This window comes from Centroberyx gerrardi, chromosome 7 (assembly GCF_048128805.1).
Source record: "Centroberyx gerrardi isolate f3 chromosome 7, fCenGer3.hap1.cur.20231027, whole genome shotgun sequence".
Classification (NCBI taxonomy): Eukaryota; Metazoa; Chordata; class Actinopteri; order Beryciformes; family Berycidae; genus Centroberyx; species Centroberyx gerrardi.
The window spans coordinates 30,933,452-30,943,077 of record NC_136003.1 but is presented as its reverse complement, the minus strand read 5'-3'; positions in this window follow the sequence as shown (position 1 = coordinate 30,943,077).

Sequence of the window (9,626 nt, the reverse complement as noted above, 5' to 3'; positions counted from 1 at the left end):
ACATTAGCAACTGAAACGTTAGCAAACAGCTCATAGCATATTACATACATAAATACATAGAAGCACTGCTGATTCAACAGTGTTCTTTATTACAAAATGGCATCTCTACGAACCAGTAATCCCTTAAAATACCCTTTCATTTACATTAATTCACCCCTTAATTCATGCAAAATTCCCTTAAAAGTTATTAATGGAGGAGACCCCATCAAAACCACCTTAAACACCCCTTCACGTTTGACTGCTTAACCCTAATTTAATGAAAAATTCAGACAGACAGGAACTTTCCATTAATAACTCATTAATAACATGTAAACCTGCATAAAAGGCATAAAAAAAATCCCTGAATTTCTAGTGTCTCCACGAACCAACCCATGAATAAATCCCTTAAAAGCCCATGATACTAACCTTACTTTATTAAAGCTATGTTATTTTTTATGGATAATTAGTGTTTCTGTGAAGGAGAAATTAAGGACATTTCAGGGATAAAATTAAGGGGTTTGGTTTTGATTATCATAAGATTTAGCTATAATATATAAAGTGTATGTATTGTGTATATCACCATGCAAATGAACAGACGAAGAACCCAGAATAAGTTTTCCTTGTGAAACGTCGTCAAAACGCATTCGTATACGAAGAGGATTATTTGACCCGGCTAAGGTGTGAAGATTCATAATCAATAAAACTTCTTCATTTTATTAATTATGTTCTGCTCAAAGACAAGAATTGAGAGGCGTCTCTGCGGCTCACATCACCTTGTTACCGCCTCATCCCCCTCTTCCTCTCCAAATATTTCCTCTCTCTCCACTTGTCAATTGATTTGTACAAACAGCACAGAGTGAAGTGTCTGTTCTGGTTTCCCTGGCTCAGTCTGGGTCAGTCTGGCTCAGTCTGGGTCAGTCTGGCTCGGTCTGGCTCAGTCTGGCTCGGTCTGGCTCGGTCTGGCTCGGTCTGGCTCAGTCTGGCTCAGTCTGGCTCGGCCTGGCTCGGTCTGGCTCGGTCTGGCTCAGTCTGGCTCGGTCTGGCTCGGTCTGGCTCGGTCTGGCTCAGTCTGGCTCCTGCAGCCCAACAGCAGCAGAGGAAACCGACGTGACGACAGGCGAGCAGGTCCGCCGCCTCCCTCCTCGACACAACAGAGTTATAGTTAGTCCCCGGCCGTTATGATTAGTGGTTTTGGTTTAACTTCTTACTTGACTTCTTTTCTTTTCTTCACACGCCGGTGGATTTAAAACTCCGCTTCAGCATTAAATCTTTTGTTCTATGATGCTCGCAGCCCTTCTTCGCTCCAGGCTCGGCAGCAGCAGCAGCAGCAGCAGCGCCGCAAACGTCTTCTTTGGGGAATTTGGCTTTTACAAACTTTAGTGCAGATGTCATCGTTCACAAATACCCAGTGGACATTTCTTCTCAATCTGTACAAACTAGCTGGGGGTTGAAATGTACAGCCGGCTGGACGGAGTCCGGGCTTTGGCCTCGACTCAAGGTTCCCACACACTTTCACTGATGAAGTTCCAAATCTTTTCCATGACTTCTCCAAGACCCCCTTTTAAAATTTCCACGACCAAATTTTAATGAGACTGAATTAAAAAAGTAACCATCAGCTACACTAACTTTAAGCATTAGTTTGTTCTTCCACTTTAAAATCAAGGATTATAATATTATTTTAACTCAACAAAACAACAGCAACCAGCAATATAAGACAGAATTCAATTCAAAGTTGTCAAATTACAGCAATGTGTCAAAAGTTTTATCTCCATCTTGCCCCCAGATGAAAAGGGATTCATGTCATAATATGTTAATAAGGGGAATTCCATCGCCTTTCATCAGCCCCGCTTATCTATGATTAATGGACTCAGATCGGAGCTTTGAACACAGTGTGGTTTTTGTCTGTCTCTTTCCAAACCTTTTTTTTTTCCCCTTTCATCATTTTTCATAGCTTCTACAGGTTTGGAAAATACCAATTTAAAAATTCCATGACTTTTCCAGGTTTTCCAAGAGAGTGGGAACGCCGTTTACTGCGTCTCTCCGCCGCGAAGCAAAGTTGCATCCATCTCTTCGCATTCGCCTCCTTCCATTGACTCTGCATGCGTTTGTGCCACCTTTCTCTATCTCCATCTTTCTCTATCTCCACCTTTCTCTATCTCTACTTTTCTCTATCTCCACCTTTCTCTATCTCTACTTTTCTCTATCTCCACCTTTCTCTATCTCTACCTTTCTCTATCTCTACTTTTCTCTATCTCCACCTTTCTCTATCTCTACTTTTCTCTATCTCCACCTTTCTCTAGCTCCATCTTTATCTCCATCTTTCTCCATCTCTACCTTTCTCTATCTCCACCTTTCTCTATCTCTACCTTTCTCAATCTCTACCTTTCTCTATCTCCACCTTTCTCTATCTCTACTTTTCTCTATCTCCACCTTTCTCTAGCTCCATCTTTATCTCCATCTTTCTCCATCTCTACCTTTCTCTATCTCCACCTTTCTCTATCTCTACCTTTCTCTATCTCCACCTTTCTCTATCTCCACCTTTCTCTATCTCTACTTTTCTCTATCTCTACTTTTCTCTATCTCCACCTTTCTCTATCTCCATCTTTCTCTCCATCTTTCTCTCCATCTTTCTCTATCTCCACCTTTCTCAATCTCCACCTTTCTCTATCTCTACTTTTCGCTATCTCCACCTTTCTCTATCTCCATCTTTCTCTCCATCTTTCTCTATCTCCACCTTTCTCTATCTCCACCTTTCTCTATCTCTACTTTTCTTTATCTCCACCTTTCTCTATCTCCATCTTTATCTCCATCTTTCTCTATCTCCATGCTCTGACTCAGGTGCCTGTGGTAAAAAGCATTTAACCCTTAAATCCCTTAAAACGACTACTACCCTACAGCACCTCTGTCCGGCGGGGACCCGTCGAACCCCGGGCCCGTGACACACGTTTGGGCCGCGAGCCGGAGCTTAAGAAACGGCGCACTACAGCAGAGTAATGACATGCCTACTGTCCTGGTAATCACAGGCCTGCGCGTCGTGAAAATAAACTGCAGAGATGCCACAGAGTCTGGCTGTGGGCATAATTACTGCATACACATACAGAACAGGACACTACAGTAGAGATACAGACGCTTACTGTACACACTGTGTTTGTCTTCCTGCCGTGTGTGTGTGTGTGTGTGTGTGTGTGTGCGCCTCGGTCTTCTACCTGCATGTGTGTGTGTCTCTAGTGACGGTATTTCTATGATGTCACTCACCACAGAGACTTACAGTAGATGTGACTAACCAGCAACACCAGGCTTTATCCCTGTGGGACTGCATGGCTGTAATTCACTGTAATTAAGATTTCTTTAGCAGGAAAGACGGCAGAGGAACGACTTCCAGCTCGGAGAGTTAGGGACGGGATGATACACTTATCTCTCGATACGATTCGATACGCGATCTGGGGTTCAGGATTCAATACAACCAGGATACGATGTGATCAGTAAAAGTTCAGTGACAACAAAGTCCGACTCTGCAGAATTCGGTTTATTTCTGAGCCACAAATCTTTCTAGCGATGCCATTGGCTCGCTAGAATGTAAACAACAATTTAAAAATGTCATTACAAAGTGACAATAATATAATTTGGATGGAGAGCTTGTGAAACTGTGATGGTCAAGAGTCTCATTAGTGATTACTACAGCAGAATAACATGGAACTGATATCGTGATTCATTTTTCTGACCCACGATATTTTGAATTTTGATATATTGTCCCATCTCTAGTAAGTTTCGAACCAAAAAGTCACCGGTTCGAATCCCAGACGAAGCAAAAGGAAAATCTGACACTAACCTCCACCTGCTCCAATACCCCTGGGTGTGAATTCCTGTGTGTGTGTATGAACATGAAGCACTGAGGGAAAAAGAACAGCTATGCTCAGCAAATCTATTCTCCAGATAATAAAGATTAGTAAATGTTGGGGCGGTGGGTGCAGCGCGGCTGGAGACTAACCGCTTTTTGCTGACTGCTTACAGCGGCCGTTACATCCCGAAATGAAAAGAAACCAGCAAGAAAAACAAACACATGATAAAAAAGGGAAGAAATCTAAAAGAAGCCAACTGATGCAAAAAGAGGTAATGATTTATATAAGATGCCAAAGTGACAAAAACGGGAAAAAACTCAAAAAAACGCACAACAGAAAATGTTTCAGACTGTTTTGTTTGCGTCAGCCCTTTCATCTATCGGTTGGCATCTTTACAGTTTCTTCCTTTTTATCAGTGTGAGTTCTTCTTGTTGGTTTCTTTTTGTCTCTAATCTTCAAACCCACGCCCCGAGACAAACCTGCTGAATTACAGGACTTCTCCTCTGAGCGCAGATATCTCTCATTCGCTCCACAAATCCCAAAATAAACCATCGGCTGTTGCCGTTTCACCCGCCAACTTGATTTTTAGAAGATGGTCGGATGTCCAAATGATGGCTGCTGACCTGCTGAAGAGGCTGCTGGAGCAAACCAACCTGCCAGCTGCTTAAAACATTCAGGTGGCTCCACTGTAATCTCTACAAACCAGTAATACCTTGAAATAACCTTACATTTTCATTAATTTACATTAATTCACCCCTTAATTCATGCAAAATTCAATTAAAATAAATCAAGGAAGGAGATCCCATCGAAACTTCCTTAAACACCCCCTTAATCTTGACTCCTTACGTTCTAATTTAATGAAAAACTCAGGGAGACAGGAACTTTTCCATTAATTTCTACTTAATAACCCTGTAAAGCTGCACAAAAGGCATGAAAAATCCCTTAATTTCTAGAGTCTCTGTGAATCAAGCCATGAATAAATCCCTTATAAACCCATGATACTAACCCTACATTGTTAAAGCTGTTATTTTTAATGGATAATTAATGTTTATGTAATGGAGAAATTAATTAAGGACATTTCAGGGATAAAATGAAGGGGTTTGGTTTCATCATCCAGTACACACCGAGTGCACAAAACAAGAACACAAACACTGACAAAAAGGGAAGAAACCTAAAAGCGGTCAACTGATGCAAAAAGAGGACTGATGATTTATATAACTCCCCCCCCCCCCCCCCCCCCTCCTCTTCATGACTGCAGTGGATTTAGGAGGTGAACCCGTTAGGAGATCAGAGCTTTCAACTGGATTTACCTGTTTCACGGCGCCGGCAGCTGGTTCTGTTTTCTGAACTCGGTAAACGAGGCGACGCGCTAACGCGACACTTCCTGCTTCTGACCCCCCGCGACCCAAACCAGAGGGAGACCGCGGGTCGCTCTCCCTCCACCGCCCGGCGGATTTTGATGACATTTGGGGAAATGACGCGTCTCGCCGCTTCGTTCCAGCGTTTTCAAAAACACTCTGCGCTACAATTACAGGTCAAAACAAGCTGACATGTTTGTGACTGGCTGGTCCACAGGAGGACAACTACGAAGACGAAATCCCTTAATGTTATCCCTGAAATGTCCTTAATTTCTCCATTACATAAACATCAATTATCCATTAAAAATAACATAGTTTTAAAAAGTATGAGGTTAGTATCATGGGTTTATTAGAGATTTATTCATGGTTTGGTTCAGACACTAGAAATTAAGGGACTTTTGTGCAGGTTTACAGGTTATTAAGTGGAAATTAATGGAAAAGTTCCTGTCTGCCTGAATTTTTCATTAAAGGAGTCAAGATTAAGGGGTGTTAGGAAGTTTCGATGGGGTCTCCTCCATTGATAACTCCCTTAATTCATTTTAAGGGGATTTCGTATGAATTAAGGGGTGAATTAATGTAAATTAATGAACATGTAAAGTTATTTTAAGGCATTACTGGTTCGTAGAGGGGGACGACATGTTTACTGTCGCCTTGTTTATTCAGCTTCAGCCTCGGCCCTTTATATGTATGTACTGCTAAATGTACATGTATGTACTGCTAAATGTACATGTATGTACTGCTAAATGTACATGTATGTACTGCTAAATGTACATGTATGTATATATGTATGTATGTACTGTCTGTCTCTCTGTCTGTGGTCTGTCTCTCTGATCCTCTCTCTCTGTTAGTTCTGCACAGTTAATAGAGAAAGGCATCGCTCTGATTAAGATGTTTAGATGACTCAACAGTTCCTTTAAATACTGTTTACATGCTACTTGTGGTTATTCAATTATTTGTAGAATGAATTGTGGGTAGTTTCTAAATCCGTCCCTCCAGTTCATGCTGTTATTGTCGCAGCATCAGTAAATTCGACCACAAGAAGCCACAACTCTGCTGCTCTCCCACTTCATATCTGCTGCTGCCGGTGTTATCTGTTCCAGCCGCAACACGCCGTCCTCCTGACTCTTCTGGGAGTTTTTTGGAAAGGAAACTGATCACCGCCTCGCTGGATCACCTGTGGAACTTGGGTTCGGTTCAGAGAACTCGCGGTTCAGGCACAACTTGCTCAGAGTGGAAGAAAAGCGACGGTGTATACGTGCCTTTATAATGATTAAAAGAGTAGAAGAGTACTGCGATTAAAGGAGTACTCCACATATCTTACTGTACTGTAAGTAAGTACTCTCAGGCACCCTAGGGTTTTTACATACACTTGGTCTTAAATGTTTATTTGTTTTCTGCGTTAGTGTCAGTAGACCGCTCTTTATAGTAATTTTTTCATATTTAGAAACTTTTGATTTCATTATTTTTGAAAGCATCTTCACTTGATGGATTTTTTTAACATCTTTCTAGTCGCTGGTCTTAACAACTATGAGGATAAAGGTAGTAACATGATCAGTTTGGTGTTTACTTGGCTCCACCTGACTCACTTTACTGCCTTAATCACATTATAATTGGATTATTGGTGTGCATGTAAACAAACACATGACACTTACAGCAAAGCATTAATTATTATTATTATTATTATTATTATTATTATTATTGTTAATTCATTAATCAATTTTTTTTCATCAGTTCAGCTGCTGACTCTGATCTCTATGGGAGGATTTAAAATGCTTCTGAAGAGTCTGGACTCTATTGGAAACTTCTGTTCTGTTAATTTATGAACCTCGTAAAAGTCTGACGCATCTTTCACTTTTGATTATTCATACAATGTATTTACATTGTTTTTATGTTGTTTGTCTGCAACTTTTGTGTGTTTGTGATGCTACTTCCTCAGGCAGGTCTTTCTTGGAAACAAGACTCTTAATCTTAATGAGATTTACTCGGTAAAATATATATATTTTTTAAAATAAAACGTTTGATACGAATTCTCATGATCTGTACCATGAGTTTACTGTATTCTGCAAATTAAAAGCTGGGTAAAGAGAGTTTATTCCCTCCACTACATCCATGTATTTATCAGTCTTTCTGCCTTTCTGTCTACCTGTCTGTGCCCGTCTGTCTCCGTCTTCCTGCAGCTTTTTCCCTCTCTGCCCATCTCTGTTTCTTTGTCTCTCTTTGCTCGTCTCTCTGTCCATCTCCATCTCTTCATCTCTCTCTCTCTCTGTCCTTTATTCATTCATTATTTAACTCGTCTTCCATGCCGTGACAGACAGAAGACAGAAATACAAGGCTCCATGTGTCCAGACGGAGGGGGGGGGGGGGGGGGGGGGGGGGGGGGCTTCACTGCTTCACTACAGTACAAACCACACTGTGTTCAAAGCTCCAATCTGAGTCCATTAATCATCATAGATAAGCGGGGCTGATGAAAGCGATGGAATTCCCCTTATTAACAAAAATTACGACATGAATCTTTGTTCATTTGGGGGCAAAATGGAGATAAAATTTTGGACACATTGCTGTAATTTGCCCCCCCCCCACCCCCACCTTGTTAAACCCTAACACACCCATCAGTGTGTGTAGGCCACAGCTCAGTATTCACCTGACTCTTTTCATATAATAAAACAGAATAAGACTCCAAGCAGTCAGTTGGTTACCTGCCAGACCGGCTGGCAGTGTCACTTCAATAAATTTGTCAGCATTTGTTCTTGGCTGGTGTTTGTTTCCCACTGTGTGTGTGTGTGTGTGTGTGAGTGTGTGTGTGTTGTACTACTCAGTGTGGTACTGCGCTGTGTGTGTATTAAAGCGCCCCAGGCTTCGAGTATTTGAGTGTTTCAGGGTCGAGGCACGGGCGACGCTCCCAGCAGCGAGCGACAGATCTATTCAAACGCCTCTTGGCAACGAAACGGAGGCGACGGCTCGGGCGCTGTTGCGGTCGGAGTTGCTTTCGTTTTGAATACGCAGCAATGTTGCCCTGTTACTCGTTTTAATTATTTTTTTGTCATTTGTTTATGAGATGTGTTTATGGCTTTTAATTTGAAGGCGTCACATGTCGTATTTTTAACTTCAACAGGTCATTACCATATTAACTTTGAGACACATCAGTGTAATTACTGTGCAGAAACGTTCTCCAAACCATCCTCCATAGTTTCTCCACCTGGTGGATCTGGAGGGAAATCTGCTGGATCGCTTTACGGCACAAAACAGGAAGAGGTTCTGTTCTTCCAGAGCAAACGGAGCTAAAGCTGAAAGAGTTTCTGGCAGCAGATGGTGGAAGGAGGGAAAGGAAGATGGAGAAATCACTTCCAACATGTTGATCCTCTTCAGGGAGGGGGGGGGGGGGGGGGCAGGGAGTGACGGGGCTGATGGGAAATGTAGTCTTAATGTGGAGAAACACTAGAACTAACAATACTACTGGAGTGAGATAGGAGAGGAGAACAATCGACTCCATCATGGTTGTTTTTGTTTATGCTAATTATACCTAAGCATCACCATTAATTTGGAAATGATATCCTGATGTGTAAAAATGCAACACACAGCATCTTTAAATCTCTCATGCCCAGATCAGTAAGTGCGTCTCTTCCTACAGTGTTTTCCTAATCATCGTACTTCACTTCATCACCATGGTTTTGCTTTGCTGATGTTTCACCGCCGCGCAAATAAAGCAGCCAGCAGCCTGAACTGAGTGTGGAGCGACTTCCTGCAGCGCCAAGGCATCACTGCTGGGAGGAAAACAGAAATATTGGAACAGTAAAGAAAGCTTCTGTTTGTATTTTTTTTTCTGCTGACTCATCTGCAGGGAAATAAGATTTTTACATCCAAAGATCCTGTATGTTGGGGGGCAAAGAGCTGCGACACCCCGCCTTAAAACAATGACATGAGCACAACTCACCGGACAAATTTCACTCTTTCATCTGCATACATGTACAACTGTTACATTTTACATTAAATCCATTAAATTCAGTATCTTTAAAATCTGAGCGGACTATGAAATCGCTATCACCGAAAACTGGAGTTACCTACTACGCTTTAAAAAGTTCCTTAATTTGATGTAAACTGGTTCTGTCAATCATTTTGTGTCACTTTTCTAAAACTGCACCTGCACTCCAATCCAACCCCAGGTTTCCTTTGAGTCATGAACACATTAAGACATTAATACTCTTCACATTTTCCCTAAAATGAACGGAGCAATACGGAACATAATTAGAATTTCCACTGGAAGTGAATGGGAATAGACTGTCCCAAAAGAAAGAATGAAACAAAACTAGAAAAAGAGATAAAAATTCTTGAAAAAAAAAAATAATAATAATCACAGCGTTGACTAAAAACCTGGACCCCACTTGCCTCTGTCATGTAAGGATCTACTTCCCTTCCTATCTTTAAAAAAAGAAATAATATTTCTATTAGTTAT